This window comes from Tursiops truncatus, chromosome 4, assembly GCF_011762595.2.
Source record: "Tursiops truncatus isolate mTurTru1 chromosome 4, mTurTru1.mat.Y, whole genome shotgun sequence".
Lineage (NCBI taxonomy): Eukaryota > Metazoa > Chordata > Mammalia > Artiodactyla > Delphinidae > Tursiops > Tursiops truncatus.
This window is the reverse complement of record NC_047037.1, coordinates 129,287,150-129,306,454: the sequence shown is the minus strand read 5'-3', so window position 1 is coordinate 129,306,454 and position 19,305 is coordinate 129,287,150.

Below are 19,305 nucleotides of genomic sequence, written 5' to 3'. Positions count from 1 at the left end.
ATAATTCTTTCAGAAAGTCAACAAAAGGGTAAATAAATAGAAAATGGAAAAGGGTAAGATTTGGGGATCAATTTAGAGATAAAACTTCAGAGAAAATAGGGTGGAGGAAATTATCAGAAAAAATAATAATACAAGAGAGGTTTGCTGCATGCAACGCTTGACAGTCAAAACAGCATCAGACTTCTTGTGGCAAAGAAAAATTAAAAAAATAATGGAATCCTAGCCTTAAAAATTTGGCAAAAGATGATATTTATCCAGATATTTGTAATAAGCCTAGTTGTCAGTCTAGTGTGATGGCAAAATAAAGACATTATCACAAATATGTGGTCTCAAAAATGTATCTTAAATGCACCCTATCTCAGAAAACTTCTGTTGAATAAACTTTACAAAAATGAGAGAAGATCCAAATAAAAGAGAGTGACAAAGAGAATCTTTAAAATAATGTTGAAGGGAGACTTTATGACATAGCAGACCTAGAGAACAACTCATTCATGTTGGAACAGGAGGATGAACGTGGTATATATATAAATGTGGTATCTCCAAGGGGAAAAAAAACAGAACCTATAGATTATTTCATGTGCTTGATCTTATTGAAAAAGATTGTGCAATTCTGTGAGAAAGATGGGGAAGAATGTGTGATCGCTGTCTATACAAAACTAAACAAATGAAAAAAATTATGACCTGCAGAGAAAACAAGTCTGCAAGAGAAATGAAATAGTTTGTTACATGTCTCAGCCGTGAGCAGTATTTAAACAAGTATAATAGTGAAAACACTGACTCCTCATTTCTTAAAAATTGTGATAAAACAACCTTAGAAGAATAACAGGGTATAAGAAAAAGTATGTCAGTGGTTTCTAAGTGAGCTACAGCCTCCTTTGTTCACGAGGCAGTGTTGATGAAAAAACCAAAACATAGTAGTGTAAATGTATTTAGAAATGTGTGTAACTGCCAAATGAAATAGCTAAGAGTTAAAAGCACTTGATCTGGGGATCAGAATCTAGGAGTCTGGAGAGTGGTTAAGAAACTTGGCTTTTGTACAATAAGTTTATATTTTTTGTTCGTTTAACTCATAAAGCACAATTTGATTTTAGAAAATTCTGAGCAAGCACACAGAAAAAGTCTTTAAGGTACAGTGAAACACAATGTGTGATTTTGGACCTTTATCTCAGACTTACTGAATCAGAATTTCTAGCAATTGAACCCAAGAATCAGCATTTTTATAAAGTTCCCCAATTGATGCTTATGGAAATCATTATATATGATGTTCAGGTATTAAAGTTTCAAGATATGATTTATAAAAACAATATCAAAATACTTTTATGGTCCAATATGTGTGGAACATTTCAATACATAGATCCATATATATATTTAGAGAGAGAGAGGAAAAGAGAGGGAGAGAGAGAATGTCTATCATCACTGGCATATATATCTTTATATAGTTGTCCATCATCATTGGAATACTGCCAGCAGACCAAATGTTAAGGTCTATGCTGTCATAAAAAATTTACCTGCTGCGTACTCAGCTTTACTCTGTGCTTAGTATAGCACATAAATCTTCAATTCCAGACCCTGGATAGTTGTATCATAAATAAAAACATTCTGCCTAGGGAGCATTTGACTTATCTGTCTTTACAAACAAGGGATTTATTAAAACGATATGGCATTCCCTGAATATTCGCTTATTGCTGCCTCTCCATCAGTCAGTTCTTTGTTTCTTACAGTAAACAAAAGAACATAAGCACCTGTACAAAGCAGGTGATTTGGAGTCCAGCTGGTGTCATAGTAAGGAAGGTTGTAGAAGGATGAGCAGTGCTACCCACCCTCCATGACTGATGACTTTGGAGAGCCGGGGCAATCCCTAGATACCTTGGATTTTGATCTTCAAACTTTTTTAGGTCATGGGAAGCTAATAAATTGTATTTTATTGTTCAGTGATGAACAATATATTAGATAATAAATGAAACACTGCTAGAATGCTTTTTAAATTTAAACTTCATAAAAGCCTAGAATTAAAAAGAAAAGATTTTATTATAAAATGTGGGTTACAAAATAGCCTAAAACCAAGATTTTGGAGGGAAAAAAAGCTGAAGAAAATTTTTTCATATAAAAATAAATAATAATTATGAGGCCAGTATTAACCAGACAGCAAAACCAAAGACAGCATAAAATACAAAATAACAATAACAAAAACTACAGAACAATATCTCTCAAAGACTTTGATATGAAAATTCTCAACATAATACCAACAAACTAAATCCAACAATATGCAAAACGAAGTATGTAACATGACCGAGTGAGAATTATTCCAGGTGTGCAAGGCTGGTTCAATACTCAAAGAAATCAAAGTAATCCACCATATCAACAGGTTAAATAAGAAAAGACATAGAATCAAATCAATTGATGCAGAAAAAGCATTTGACAAAAACCAACAGTCATTCACGATAACAACTCTCAGCAAGTTAGAAAAAGAGGGGAATGACCTTAACTTGATACAGAACAAGTACAGAAAACCTACAGTTGACATCTTACTTGATGAAGGATTGAAGGCCTTCCCTCTAATATTGAAAACAAGGGAAGAATGGTCTACTCTCATTATTATTATTCAATATATTGCTGGAAGTACTTGCCACTGTAATATGGCAAAGAAAAGAAAGAGGAGGCACACAGATTAGAAAGGAAGAAATAGAACTCTTATCACTGTAGAAAATTCCAAAAAGAAAGCTACACTCTCCCCTCAATCCATCCCCCAAAAGAGCCTTCCTAGAACTAATGAGTGAGTTCAGCAAGGCTACAGGAGAAAGTATCAATAGGTAAATATCTATCACATTTCACTATGCTAACAAGAGACATACAGAACTAAAATTTAAAACAATACCATTTACAATTGCTCCAAAGAAGTAAACTACTTAGGTGTACACTTTAGCAACACATGTACAGGGTATGCTTGCTGACAATGACAAAATGCTGATAAAAGAAACCAAAGAGAACCTAACAAATGGGGGAAGATAATGGGTTCATGGATTGGAAGACTCAAAATCATAGTAAATTGGTCAATTCTTCCTAAATTGATCTATAGGTTTAATGCAATTCTTATGAAAATTTCCTCAAGGTTTTTATTTTTAGACATAGACAAGCTTGTTCTAAATTTCTGTGGGAATGAACAAGCCCTAGAGTAGTTAAAACAATTTGACCGAGAAAAATAGGATGGGGGGGAATTACTGTAATTAGTGTTTGGGAAAGACATGGAAGGGCTAGGAGGAGGTTGGTGTGGTTATAAAAGGGCAGCAGGAAGCGTCCTTGTGGTGTTGGAACTGTTCAGTATCTTGACTGTCACAGTGGATACACAACCTACACAGGTAATAAAATGGTAAAAAAAAAAAATTAACACACATATACACACAAACACATGAAATTAAATACAAGCATAACTGAGGAAACCTGAGTAAGATTGGTATAATGTATCACTGTCAATATCCTGGTTGTGATATTATACTGTAGTTTTGTAAAATGTTACAAAACATTGTAACATTGTAGAGAATTGCACAAAACATACAAGAGAACTCCATATTATTTCCTACAACTTAAGGTAAAACTATAGTGATCTCAATAAAATTTTCAATTAAAAATCAATTACAAGAGTTCAAATTTATGAATAAAAGTTAAAGCAAAAATATAAATTTTCATACTAGTGTCTGAACTTGTAACTTATTAGATGGGAGTGAATGGCATTTTACACACTTCTCAACAATCTTAAGCACAACAGAACACAGATATACACAAAATAAAATAATTACAAAAATATGCAATAACTTAACTAGTTCATAACATACATGGAGTGGTCATCTAGCTTGGCAGAAAATTTGTAAAACACCATATGATTCCAGATATCACTTCTCTGGGCCTCAGTTTTCTCACCTCTAAAATATGGGCTTGAGTCTAGAACAGCATTTTTCAATATTGTAAGAACCACAAAGCAAGTCACATATGTAATTTTAGATTTTCTAGTAGCCGCCTTGAAAGGAGTAAAAAGGAACAGGTGAAATAAATTTTATAATAAGTTTTATTAACCCATTATATCCAACATATTATCATTTTCAACATATAATTATGTTAAAAATCAACATTTTCCTATTCTTGTACTAAGTCTTCAAAATTCCTGTCTTCCACTTACACTGCACTCAATCTGAACTAGCTGCTTTCAACTGCTCAAGAGCCACGTGAGGCTAAGTGGCTACCACATTGAACAGTGCATGTCTAGGTGATCTCTGAGACTCTCTCTCATTCTAAAATTTTTAAATTCTAAAGTATATAAATATTTAATGGTCTGAGGTGCAATTCCTCACCTCCTCCAGATCACACTCATGTTTCAGCTACACGCTTTACATTAAAAGCAATCCAAAGCATCAAGTGTTTTGTCAAGGAGTAATTTGAATACCAAAAGTCACACGTATTACCTCGTGTTGGACACTGTATCTTTGACACATTTGTGGGCATAATTTGTCCCTTGTGGTTTCAGTCATTCAAGAGGGGAGCTCAGGTGAAAGGGCAGGAGCAGGGCTGGTGAGAGGGGAATATGAATTTCTATGAGCCAGACTCTTTGTCTCCTTGACTCTCTGTCCTCCCTGCAGGTGGGCATCCTCCATCTCTCTTGCCTTGAGCCAAAAGACAGCAAGAGACAGATCTAATTGTGCTGTTGCTTCCCCAGGTTGGCAGTGACGACAGCAGCCTGTAATCGTGCCCAAGGCTCTCAAGCTGCATCTGGGAGGTTTCCAGCAGTCAAAGAACTTGAGTAAACAGCCTATTATTTTCTCTGGGGTCCCTGTGCTAACTGGAAGGATTGGTCAGACACGAGTACATCTCACTGGTATTCAACTGGTCTCTTAACAAACCTTCACCTGAAGCAAATATTAGAAGTCCTTGATTCTTATTCTTTGATTTACAACATGTCTTCATGAGACATCAAGTGACATTACTTTATGTACCACACTTTTTCCCTTTGTGAATGAAGAAAAATATATGATAATCACTGCTATCTATTGAATAGCCACGGTGCACCATTATGAACAATGGGAGCTTTCTAAATGGTGTCTCATTTACTTCTCACAACAACACTATGGGTTATGTGTACTTATTTTCAGAGTACATAAAACAGTTGAGATATTCGGAAGTTACTATACCTGGCTGAGCTTTCCCCATTAGAAAAGAGCAGAGGCAGAATTCAAACTCTGATCTGTATGGTGACAAATTTCAAAATATCATGGAAATTCCATAACTCTAAGGCATGATGAGATAATAGTGTAGTGTCATCAGAGAACTGGGGTCTCAGATGATTCTCCCACAGTGCTGACAAACCTAAGCCATCCTTTTCAGTCTAAGGCCCTGTCTTTGAGGTCAGCTAGCCAAGAGCATCAACATTGAACTTGAAAGAATCCTTCCATTCCACCTTCACAGTGTGTGGGGACAGAAGTGACTTCTACGTTCAAATACTTCCAAGGCAATCTCCTACGTTCTTTTTTATTGAAGTATAATTGATTTATAATGTTGTGTTAGTTTCAGGTGTATAGCATAGTGATTCATTTTTTTCATATTATATATTTCATTGTAGGTTATTACAAGATATTGGGTATAAGTCCCTGTACTATACAGTAAATCCTTGTTGCTTATTTATTTTATGTATAATAGCTTGTATCTGTTAGTCCCATACTCCTAATTTGTCCCTCCCCACTCTCTGTCCCATTTGGTAACCACAAGTTTATTTTCTATGTATGTCTGTGAGTCTGTTTCTGTTTTGTATTATTTTTTAGGTTCCACATATAAGTGCTGTCATATAGTATTTGTCTTTCTCTGTTTGACTTATTTCACTAAGCATAATATCCTCTAGGTCCATCTATGTTACTGCAAGTGGCAATATTTCATTCTTTTTATGGCCAAGTAATATTCCGGTATGTGTGTGTGTGTGTGTGTGTGTGTGTGTGTGTGTGTACACATATCTATATTTACTATTATCCCTTGAGCCTATAAGAGGGCAGGAGGGCAGTGGGACTGCCAGTGATTTGAAATACGTTCCTCCAACTAATATGATTCTTGGACCCTTTTAGGGTTAACTTTGTATTACTCTTTTGAGCAAGTTTTGGGTAGCCAAAGCTGTGGCTAGCACCTCTTGGTCCCAGGGGAAGTATGAGAAGAAGAAGTTGTGGGTTTGGTCCCTCGATTGCATGAGTTCTGATACTGCTAGGATGGAATAAAGGGCTTTTCTATAGCAGTAAATCTCCCTTAAGGAGAATAAGGTTTTGTACCAACCAAAGGCCAGACTCTGCCTCTGAGAGGAGCTACAGGTACGACTTGGCATGATGTGGTGTCTCATGAAGCTGGCTGCTTCCCTCCTGCAGCTCTGACTCCTTAAACAAGGTCCTCAAAAGACCTTCATGAAAACTGTTCTGAAGGGCAGTGCTGTGAACTGCACTGATAGTTTAGAACTAAACAGCCTGACTACCACCAGGAGACCTGGGTATTTTTCTAGCAGTGAGAGGAAATAATAAATACCTGAGGCCCCATGGGAGCAACCTCTGGGAAGTCACTTTTTACAGGAACCAGAGCTGACAAGGACAATTTCTAAGTGCTACTATTAAAAGGCTCCAGGAGACACTGGGTGCCCCTGATATGGGAGATGCTGCTGTAAAAGACATGTTGCAGAGGAGGAACATGTGCAGAGTATCATGGCCAAAATGTGCCTTGAAGAATATTGCCTTTTCAGGTTGGAATGGGGTCATTCTCCATTATCTGCCTCTTAGGGGTTGCTGAAAGGTGGTTATTCTGTTGCCTTTATTTTCTCTAAGAATTGAAAAATTAGTACTTTTACAGGACACAAACAATGATGTACATTTAACAATTTGGTTTTGTGGTTAGGGCCTTGCCAAGATAACTCAAATCTTAAATCTTAGATCCATAAGTGGGCAGGTTAGATCCAAAGAAAAGAAATATGTTACAGTATATAATTGTAGGATTATTATTTATTGGTCAATTTATAATTGAAATACCTTATTTATCATTTTACTATGAACATTAATTCTTTAAGTTTTCAATATAAAATGTACCCTTTATTAACAAAAAGATAATTTATTGATGGATAGTGTCTTCTAGCAATGGAAGACTTTGTTATGTTTCTTCTAGAAATCTAACCAAAAAAATTCATAAATGCCCACCTAAGTCTTTAAGTTGTTCCTACTTGTGTTTTAAGCCACCATTTCTATTGTTGTTTCCCAGATAGATTTGATGTAAGCTCCTTATACAAATGTCAAGCTTGTCACATTTATGTATTGTTGTAAGAGAAATTTCTTGGTGACTTGGCATGCATCTACAGAACGGACTACTGAATTATTGCCAAATTGTGATGTATCACTGGGCTTAAAAGGCAGTGTGAAACAATGGAAAAGAACACAGTTTTGAAGTCAGGTCCACTGTGGAAGTCCCCACTCTACCATTTACCACTTTCTTCATTTCTATCACCCATTTCAAGCCACCATATTTTCTTGCCTGGACCACTACAGTAGCATTCTAATCCATCTTTCTTCTTCCACACTGCTCACCCTTTATGATCCATTACCTACAGCGGCACTCATGTTTTCTGAAACTGAAACCAGGTTGTATACATATAATCCCCCGGCTTAAACCCCTCCGATGACTTCCAGTTATACTTTGAATGATAAAATTCAAAGTCCTTCCCATCGTTCTGTACCGTCTTCCCCCCGCTGAGCTCTCTGACTTCATCTCATAATACTCTCCCCTTTGTCTCTCCATCGATTACTTTGGCATGGCCAAAATTTTTTTTAAAAAACTACAGTAGCCAAGGGGCATTGCATACCTCTGAGAGGCTATGTAGCTGTCATGTAGTCATATCAAATGTCACTTTTCCATTCTTATTTCCCTTGACTCCTCATAGACTTCAACATAATTGGCTACTCCATTATCTTGAATTCTCTGATGCTATATGCTGATAATTTCCTCTTAAATCACTACCTGCCCTTGTCAATCCCTTTTGTTGGCTCACCTTCCTCTGTGAAATCTTTGGATGTAGACCATGCATGGGCAGAAGGACTTCTTATCTCCAGCAGTATAGTCTCTCTGGGTGACTTTCCCTGTCCCATGCTATTAAATACTAGTCACTGCTGCTGACTTTTAATCTGTAACTTAGACACGACCTCTCCCAAGAAAATCCAGACTTGTGTATCATGGCCAACTTGGCATCTCTATTCAACGTCCACAAGGAATCAGAAACTTAACATTTCCAAAATTGAACTCTTCCTTTTCTCCCCAAATGTGTTTCCTCATCTCCAGTCTTCCCCACTTCACTAAACGTGTACCACATCATCTAGTTGCTCAAGCCAAAACTTTAGGAGCTGCTCTTGATTCTTTTCTGTTCTTTACCCCTCACATCTAATTCATCAGAAAAGCCTACTGACTCTGTCTCCAAAAATTACCCCCAGTCAATCCACTTCTCGTTACCTTCACTACCACCATTGTCTCTTACTGGTCTCAGTCTCTTTCCTATGCTTGTTCCCCCAGGTGAAACTTTAACCATGATCTTTTTAGAGCACAAACTAGAACATTTAATTTCCCTTCTTAAAAACCCTCCTTCAAGTACCCATTACAGAGAGAGAGAAAAAAAAAACAAAAACCTTGTCATATACTACCAAGGCCTTCTGGCCTCAGCCTACTTTTCTGACTAAATATCTCTACTGACTACATAATTTACCATAATGTACTTGGCCTGAGGCACTGGGTTTCTTTTTTTTTTTTTTTTTTTTTTTTTTTCTTATGTCAAGCTTATTGTTACCTTTGGTCTAGTTATTTCCTCTGCTGGGAAGTTTTTTCTCCTGTTCCTTCTCTTCATTCAGATCTCAGCTTAAATATCATTTCTTGGTAGAAGCTTTTCTTAACTGCCCTTCTAAAGTTGTAGGCAGATGGGCTAGTATATCCCTGTATTTTAATTCTCTCAATAGTGCTTACCAGTAACGAATAGTATTCTCTTTTAATTTACCACTTTATTTTGTGTCTCTTTCGTTCTATAAAAAATAGCTTGGTGAAAGTCTGGACTTAACTTTCTCACCAATACCTCTCCAGCCCTAAAGACAATGAGTGACACATCATAGGATTTCAATTAATATTTATTTAGTTGATAATACAAGATGACTGTCAGTGACCTTAGATCCAGAACTCAAGTTCAAGTCTTGAAAAGATCCAGGTACCTTAAGTACTGGGTTGGCCAGAAAGTTTGTTCAGGTTTTTGTGTAACATCTTAGTTCATTCCCTGGCCTGTTAAAATGACTTCAGTTCTCAAGCTAGTAATTTACTTTTTTAATTCAAAAATCAATTTAAAGAGTCAATTCTCCAAGAGGCTTTCCTCTAAGATGTAAATATCCCTGGGTGAAACATTATTAAACCATTAACACCTTCATATGCATTTTTACATCAGTTAAATAAGCAAGTTTCTTAGCAAGATCTTTTTAAAGTGTTGACCCCCTAGACTGTTTAATTTGGATCAAAGAAGAGGGAAAGGAATGATCAGGAGTGTGGACATTTCTGGGGAAGGTTGTCTAGATTGACATCTTTCCTGGGGTACTTGAACCATCCTGAACAGTATTCTCAATGCAATTGAAAATGAATATAAAATATTTTTCCACTATTTTATATATGATTTTCCATGACAGTTACTTTTCCACCCTTGATAGTGACCTCCAAGGTCTTATGTGATGGCCATGCATGCTACTATTCTCCAGGAATACACCCCACTTCTCTCCCCATCTCTCAGACCCCTCCAAGAACCCCAAATTTTCTGTTATCCTTCATCACTTCTGGCATGTTCTCTTTTCTGGGCCTCTGCAATTGTTCCCTCCGCTTGGAAAGCCATACTGCCAAGTGTTCTAAGGCTCATTCCCTTACCTCCTCCAGGTCTTTTGTTCATCTTCCCAGTGAGGCTGGCCCTGACCATCCTATTTAAAATTATAACCCCAACCTCACCCCCAGGTACTCACTGCTCCAGCAGCACTGCTTATTCCTTGACTCCTTTTATTACTTCTTTAATTTTCACCTTATTATCATCTACCCCTGATATGCCATATATTTTATGTATTTGTTTATTGTCTTGCTTCATCCACTAGAGTGTGAGTTTCAGGGATTTTTGCCTGATTTTATTACATTTCTTTCTGCAGTGCCTAGAAGAATGCATAGCACCCAGTAGAGATTCACTCAACGGACACTCACTGAATACTTACCCCTGGTACTCTAACAGATGAGAAGAATCAGGCATTTCCATGAATGCTATATAGTTGACTAAGGAAAAAGCATAGTGAGGTTATTTTTTTTCTCTGAAAAAATGGAATGGACAGATTAATTAATAAAAACACAACAAGTAGAAGTACTAAATACTTCTACTACTGCAGTGGTACTCAATTAGGGGCAATTTTTTCCCCAAGGAATATTTGGTGCTGTCTAGAGACATTTGTGGTTTTCATAGTAGGAGTTCCTACTAAAATCTAGTAAGTAGCTGCTGCTAAACATCCTACAACGCAGAGGAGAGCTCCCACAACAAAATATTATTGACTGAAATGTCATTTGTTCTGAGGTTGAGAAACTGTGTGTTGCTGTATGAATGTTAAATGTTAAGTCTTTTCTTGTTTTAAGTATTGAGCTTTTACTTACTTGAAAGAAAGATTCATTATGGCAAAAATTTCACAGTCACTTCCTTTGAACTGATAGGGTTTTTAAAGATAATGTAAAATATTTGCCAGTGGAGGGATGAGAAAAAGTAGTTTACTTAAACTGTTCAATAAGGCTAGAATTCCTTTGATATTAAAATATATATATATTTTTACTACTTTTAGAGTGGCACAGAATAGTACTTTAAGAGTGAGAAGATATGTTGATTTTATGCAAATCTTGAAGCTTTAAGATATATGATCAGCATGAATTGTGTTTCCAAAAGGTTTTTATCTAGACACTCAAAATAGTTTATTGATAAATATGGTATATTTATCAGGGAGGCTATATAAATTAAGAAGCACTAAAATAGAAATATATTCCTACTGCAGTCTCAGATCTACAGCTGAAATATAGTAATTTGACACAAGTGCTAAAATTTAAAAAATATAATTCTCAAGATGACAAAAGAAAATATTCTTCTATATCATAAGGTGACTCACACTTTACTTTGTATAAAGCATTCATCAGCTGAGAAATATTTAGCATATGTAAAATTCCCTAAATGACTTGCATAGTTATGTGGTTGTTCCTTCATTCACTTCAACTTCCAGGCCATGTTTATTTAGAGTCTTCTCTGTGCCTACTATGAAGAAGATATGAACTGTGCTCTCAAGTATCCTACAATCTAGTAAGACAGATAAGGTGTATGTACAGAGAACTAAAGTGGACGTGATAAAGGGCAAAAGAGGTTGAGCAAGGGGAGGCAGGATGAGGGAAGTCTGAGGAGGTGGTTTTTAATCCACACTTTGGGGAACGAGTAGAGTTTCCACAGGTAGAAGAACTTCCTGGTAGAAGTAACAGAATGATCAAAGTCTTAATGGATGGAGGTGCCCAAGGTATGGGAACCGTTCAGAAACTGACTATTTGCATTTTTTTTTTAGTGCATCAGATATTTTGAAAGTACTCTTAGGGAGAGAATTGGTTATTTAAGTTGGGTCAGATTCCTGAAGACTTTGAATGTCAAGGTGTTGGCATGCAGAGCAAGATAGATGAGAGAAAAGCACTGACCTGGTAAGAGGTGTTAAAGAAAGTCCTTCAAAAGGAAAGGTATAGATGAGATGATGTGAGCAGAGGCTGAAGTCAGTCAGAGCAGTTGGTAGTCCATCAAAAGAGCTCAGAAAAGAAGTAGCCTATCTGAACTGGGATGCTGACAATGGGAATGGACGGATGGGAATAGATCTAAGAAACTTTGTGGAAGGAGAAACAGTAGGACTTGACAACTTTTCCACGTAGGTAGAGAGTTAGGGAGAGGAGTCAAAGATGGCTCTGATAGCTAAGTAAGTAAGGGGAATGGCACTACCTTTAAGAGAAACCAGGATATTAGGAAACAGAGCAAACTTAGGGCAACAGAAAATATGTTTGATTTTTTAACATGTTGAATTTGAACATGGGACATTTTATCCAAATGAAGATATCAAAATTGATGCTACAATGGGGGACCAAAGTTCAGGAGAGAGGCTGGCCAGTGCTATAGATGCTGTTTTGGGAAATGTCCTAGTTTGCTAAGTTTGGGAAATGTCCTAGTTTGCTAAGTTTGCTGAAGCCTCAGGATAGGGTTAGTAAGCCTAACTTAGATTGGGTTCTGTACATATGGTTTCTTTAGTTAAGTTCAAAGCTCAGTAAGTTAGTCATTAGATACCTGTTTTGCAGAAGAGGAAATGTGTCCCAGGAACTTTAATTAATGTGCTTGGTCACAAATGCTTAATCACACAGCTGGTAAGAAGCAGAATAAGACTCAAGCTAATGTCAGTCCAACTCTGTGTTATTTGGTTAACGGAGGGAGCAAAAGCAAAGGACAGGTTGAAAGTAGAATCCTAGAGGATGCCAATTATGCAAAGAGGATCCTGTTCACATTTGTTAATTTGTTTACCTTTTGTCTCTTACTGTGTTCACAACCAAGCTGCTTGGCACAAGGAATGCTACTCTCTTGTCTCAGAAAATAATTTGTAGTTGAGCCCTTATGATAGAGTCATCTTTTCATTGATATTAAAATAAGCTAAAGGTTTGTACAAACTGACAGTTATACAAAGTACGATTGTATTATTACCATCTTCTAAATTAGCTTGTGTTGATATCATAAGTCGAAATTTGCTTTCAGGTATGCTGTATTAAAATAATAAATTTCATTTGGGGATACTCTCTGGCTTTTATACAAACATTGTTACTTGTTAGTTACCATGTAATATGTATCACTTTTCCTCTTATACTGGTGATTTCCAACTTGGAATGAGCTGGAATATGCTATCCTCAGGATGTGACTGATGAGTTTACACAAAATGAGAACAGTGGTTCAAGTTCTTAATGAAGAGAATTTATGTGCCCGGTACATGGTAAGATCGAAGGACTGTCAGAGTCTGGATGCAGAAAAAAAATACAAGATGTTATAAGAACAAAATACTGACTCAAAAAATTACATTCATCAATAACCTCCTAGTGCCTGTGACCACATTATCTATTCCTAGGTTTAATTTCTTTTTGTGTTGTGGTTGTCATTGTTGTGTCTGTTAATGTTGCTTTGAACAGTAGTGGTCACAAAAGAGGATGTCAGAGATTGGGTCCAGGGTGTGTGTGTGTGATTAGAACATTAAACTAGTAGAACACCTTAAAATGAGTAACACGCATTGCCACATATCTAAAAAATAGAGATTTAAAAATGTACAACCTGCTTAATTTGTATCCGTAAAGGAAAGTTACATCCATTGAATTATGTTTATATCTGTAGGAATTAAGAAATCTTACTTAAGATCCACATGAATATTCATCCTTATGACAAGTAGTAATTTTGATTATGAAAGAAAGATTATTTAAATATTTGAGATAGTTTTTGAGCATTTCCTATTGGCTAAAGTTAATGAAGAGAGAAAAATATTGTGATCTTTCTGAAGATCGGTGATTGAAAAAGAACCAAAAAGAGCAAACTTAAACTTCATGAGAATACACTCTTTTAGGATTAACACAGATTTTTGCACACTAAAACAATGTTTCTGTCGGGGCCCCTGTTTTCTCATTTCACGCAACGTAAGAGCTGCTCCAATAGTAGGACAACCTGTTTGGTTCAGTAGTTCTCCCTTCCAGGCACTAGAGGGCACTAGAAGGCATGGAGACCAGAGGCGCATGCCCCTCCGTACTCTCCACCTTTAGAATAGCTTCTACCATAATTAACACCTGCAGAAAACTGGAGTAGCTTTCTCAACATGCACTTGAAATGCACAAGATTTAAAAAACCCTCGTTGGTACTCACCTTGAATTTAATGTGCATTCTCTCATTAGAGGTAGGTTGAGAAACTGAAGTCAAGGAGGTAAGAAAGGAGAAGGAAGCAAAACAACACTGATGAGTCATTTTTGGTCAAGAACATTGCCAAAAACAAACAGCCTATTTTTAATAACCTTTTATCCTTCCTTCCATCACCCCATACCTATCTTCTCCACATTGATACATAAGAACTGTGCTTGATGCTCTAAGGATGGGCACACGAGACACGATTTTAATATGACAATGAGGCAACAATATGATTTTTAAAAAGAGGATTTCGTATTCAGGAGCTTTTCCCATATTGATGCATGCTTGACTGATTTTATCTCATCATCAACCTTGGAAGTTATTAGCAAAGGAGACTGCCTTTTACCATCTGTGATATCCTGGCAGTAACTTAATATTGTTCTGAAGGTTTAATTCAAATCCATTTAATTCAGCAAACATTTATTAATCTCATGGATGCTTGGCATCATGCAAGGGACTAGGGGATACCAAGATGAACAATAAAAAGTTTCTTACTTTAGTGGACCTAAAACCTTATAAAAATAGTAAGGCAAGTATATTAGAAAGTATAATACGGAGTAGAACATGATAAGAAAATTTATGAACAAAGTGCTTAATCATTCAATCATTCATTTATTTAGGAAATGATGTGTCATTTACATATGTTGAATATACATTGGTTAACAAAACAGATTTGGGTTCTTTTCTGTCTTCATGGACTTGTCAGTCAATTGGGGAACAGATGATAGAGTGATATGACAAAGAATCCTTTGACTTGTGAAGAAGTTCTGAAATTTTTATTTAAAGAAGGTGGGAAAAGAACTCTCTTAAGAGCTGGCACTTAAGAAGGAGCAACACATTCTAATGAGAAGGGAAAGAGAATTCTAGGTGTACTAAAGAGCTAATGTGAAGACCCTGAAAGAGGAAAGAGCTTGGCATATTAAAGGAACCCAAAGAAGGCCAAGCAAGATGGAGTATAATAAATGGTATGCAAAGGACCAGGTCATATAGAGCCTTGCAGATGATGGTAGGGGCTGAAAGAAAGGGCACATCTAGCTACAGGGAAACAAAGGCTCCAGGAAGAAGGTTCCCATTTGAGAAAAAATGAAGGAGAGTTTGAAAAGCATGATAGTGGAAAGCAGGCCTTCTGGATAAAACAACTGTATGAGCTTAGACACAGAAATGACAGTTTGTGTCTGGTTTGTACCCTAACAAGTGGAGGATAGTGCTCTGGAAGTTGAGTGGTACATGTGGAGGCTGGAAGCACAGGTTGGAATACATTATGGAGAATGCAGAGAAATTAACGGTTCATTCCAGGAATGAGGGCAAGTCACAGGCAATATACTACTGCTGAGGAATGATATAGTTATAGTTCCAGTTCAAGAAGTCTAATTTGGCAGCAGCATGTGTTATACGTTGGAAGAGAAGGGAAGGGAATTTAGAGTGAGTCCCAAGAAATCTACAGTGATAGCCAGTAAACAGGGCATTAGTGTCTTAGGGTGGTGGCAGTGGAATGAGAAACAGGACAGATATGATGGTCATTGGCAAGGCAAAGTCTACAAATATTAGAATCTAATTGGTTGTGAGGATAAAGATAGAAGGAAAAGTTCAAGAAAACTTAAGTTTAACGCTGAGTAACTGTGAAAATGTTAATGTTACTGCTAGTTAATTATGGCTAGGTAGGGTGATGGTGAATTCTGTGTCAGAGAGAGAGAGAGAGAGAAAGGAAGAAAGAATATTGAGAACTGAACAAACAAAAAACCAAGTAATTAGGCAGACCATAGAACCATGGCAATACTGTTAGGGAAGGTCATATATGCTCTTGAAACCATTATCTAATATCTAGATGGAACTGATGGAAAAATGAAAGTCCAGCTAAAGATCAAATATAGAAGATAAGATGATAAGTTGTTTTTGAAGATGTTTGATTGGAGGCTAGAAAGACAACCAGCCATTGTAGTGCAGGCATCGAGCTTCGGAGAGATCAAGCTAAAAAATATAAATTTGGGAGTATTCTGCATAGAGCAGTAGCTGGAGTGCTGAGGGAGAGTGTAGAGAAGAAATAGGAGGTGACAGGAGAGAGGAAGACCCCAGAAGACAGAGCTGTTGGAAAGAATAATGAAAGGACAATAATAGTGAAAAAGGGAGCAGAGGACTGAGAATTATGCTCTTAGAAATCCCTAACATTACAAAGAAGAGGAAAATGATTAACTAAAGGAGATGGAAAGGGGAAAGACAAAGAGTCAGAAAAGCAGAAGGAAGAAGAGCCAGTAAAACCAAAAAGGAGTGTTAAGAAGAGAGTAGGGCTTTGATTAAATGAAATCACACTTTTATGCCACATTTTTATTCAAAAAATCAAAAAAAAAGTAAACACACACACACATACATATAAATGGAAACTGGATGCAGAAAACATGTCATTATGAAAGAAACAAGAAAATACAAGGAAATAATTATAACTCAAATCTAGAAATTGTAAAGAATATTTGCCAAGCACCATCAAATCTGAACTAAAATGAAGGAGGATAACAAGAAGAAAATCGTATCTTCTTGATCTTTAAGCAGGACAAAGATTTGCCCCTAAAAAATATGTCACTGTCCTGAAAAGTCATGTTCTGATGTTTTGAGTAAAGCAGAAGTATACAAGATAGGTCACAGAAAAACAAAAAAAAGAATATTCTCAGTAAATCTGGGTACAACTCTGCAGAATGGGAGAGGACACATATGTGAGGAGGAGGTCTGTCTTCCATGTGGTATTTCAGCCAAGTGGGAAGAGGGGGCCCAGGGGCAAAGGAGATTAAAGAAGGGAAAGGAAAGCAAAGACCATCAAAATTACAACAAAAGGGCCTGTGAATCAAGGGACTTTATTCTAACCAATACCTTTTTGAAAGGCAAAGCCAGAGATGTTCCCCTAAGGCAAAGCACATAACAAGGTTAGAGAGAGGGTTTTCAAAGTTTCAACGTGTCTGCCCACTCACTTCCTATCTTGCTGCCCCTTCCCATACAGTTTTTCAACAAACTACTAACCCTTTAGAAAAAGAAAAAATAATCTAAAAGATCCAACATGGAACATAGGTGTACATAATGTGGAGAAACAAAAAGGGAAGAATGAAAATCAGCAAAAGGCAAATGAGTACAAATACTTCAAGAGGAAACTAAAACAGATATTAGACAACTCTTTGTTTTCTCGAATAAATTGTAGACAAGATGATCTCCTGAGGGAAAGGCAGGAAAGATGTAAAGAGGAGATAAAAGCATGCAAATCAGAGATAGAAGGGAAGGCAGCTAACTTAACTAACAAAGGAATGAAAGAGTAAATAAAACAGGATTAACAAGAATGAGAACCATACAAATGTAGTGAATAGGATTGAGAAATCTCACAAAACAAAATGGAAAAGAACAGGGATTTTGTTTTTAATGAATACAAAAATGGTGACAGACACAGAAGAGAGAAAAAGATATACCACATATCTTTTGCTTAATTAGTATTCCTGAAAAAGAAATTTTAACAAACAAAGGAGGGTAAACATCCAAGAATACAAAGAAAAAATTTCCTGAAATACAGCAAAAATCATTCTAGTCAGTCACCCCAATTCCCTGAAAAAAATTAAAACAATCAATTTTAAAATATTCTAGTGACGTTACTTAATTTTAAAGATAAAAAATATTTACATGAACATAAAGAAGGAATAACATGAGTGTCCTTTGAGTTTTCCTTACTATCACTCTATGTCTGAAGACAGTGTACAGCCTTGAAAGTTTTGAAAGTAAGAGAAAGACTATTATTCACGTCTTTGTCCATCAAGTATCAGCAAGTATTCTGGAACATGCAAGAACTCAGAACCTTCCAGAAAATTTAGAGTTACCATATGATCCAGGGATCCCGTTCCTGGTCATATGTCTGGAGAAAACTCTAATTCAAAACGATACAGAACCCCAATGTTCATTGCAGCACTATTTACAATAGCCAAGACATAGAAGCAACCTAAATGTCCATCTACAGAAGAATGGATAAAGAAGGTGTGGTTTATGTATAAAATGGAATATTACTTAGCCATAGAAAAGAATGAAATAATACCATTTGCAGCAACATGGATGCACCTAGAGATTATCATACTAAGTGAAGTAAGTCAGACAGAGAAAGTCAAATATCATGTGATATCACTTATATGTGGAATGTAAAAAATGATAGAAATGAACTTATGTATAAAACGGAAATAGACCCACAGACCTAGAAAACAAACTTGTGTTTACTGAAGAGGAAAGCAGGGGGCGAGGAGGAGAATAAATTGCAAATTTGGTATCAACATTATGTAATGCACACATTACTATATATAAATCAGATTACCAACAAGGACCTACTGTATAGCACAGGGAACTATACTTGAGATTTTGTAATAACCTATAAGGGAAAAGAATCTGAAAAAGAATATATATTTTATATGTATATATATATATATATATATATATATATATATTTATATATATAACTTAATTACTTTGCTGTATACCTGAAATTAACACAATACTGTAAATCAACTATACTTCAATAAAAAAAAGAATATCCAGCTAAAGAATAGGTATATCAAAATAAAGACATAGGGAATAGAAAATCTGTAGTAACAAAGCTAGTTATCAGCATTGAATCTTTTAAGAGTAGCAGAGATCTATCAACCTGTCAAAATAATTTGACAGAATAGTATGTAAATGTTATGAACTTCAACAACGTAAGCGTGATATAATTCACCAAAATGGACAGGTGGCAAAATACAGGAGGGAGGAATATGTGTAAATACACTTAATATTTCTTCTGGATAGTGACAAGTGATGTTGTTAACGATACTTCTGTAAAGCAGCAAGAGATACTGTCTGAAGTTGAAATCCGTAGTTAAAAATCCATAATGATTCCAAACTTTCTGCTTTTCATTACATTTTTCTTAAATCTAGAGGGATTTTTAGTAATTAACTTGTTTTGAAAAAGCATGTACCTAAAATAAACTAAAGCCATTTTTTTAGTTTCAATTCAGCATCTTTTTCCTTAAATGCATCTAAACTTAATTTAAATCTAAATGATTTATTAAAGTGAATGGCCAAATCATGAGTCAAAAGTTGAGGCCTCAGGTATATCCTTACCACTCTATGCAGACCCCAGATGAGGGTGTAATTTTGACCTTCAGGTTTTAGTGCTACTAGGTATTAGGTGATGTCAGATATTTGGTAGCATTGGTTAAATCGTCTGAGAACTGCAAGATTGTATTACTTTCAGAGGTAAACAAATTAAAGCTTGA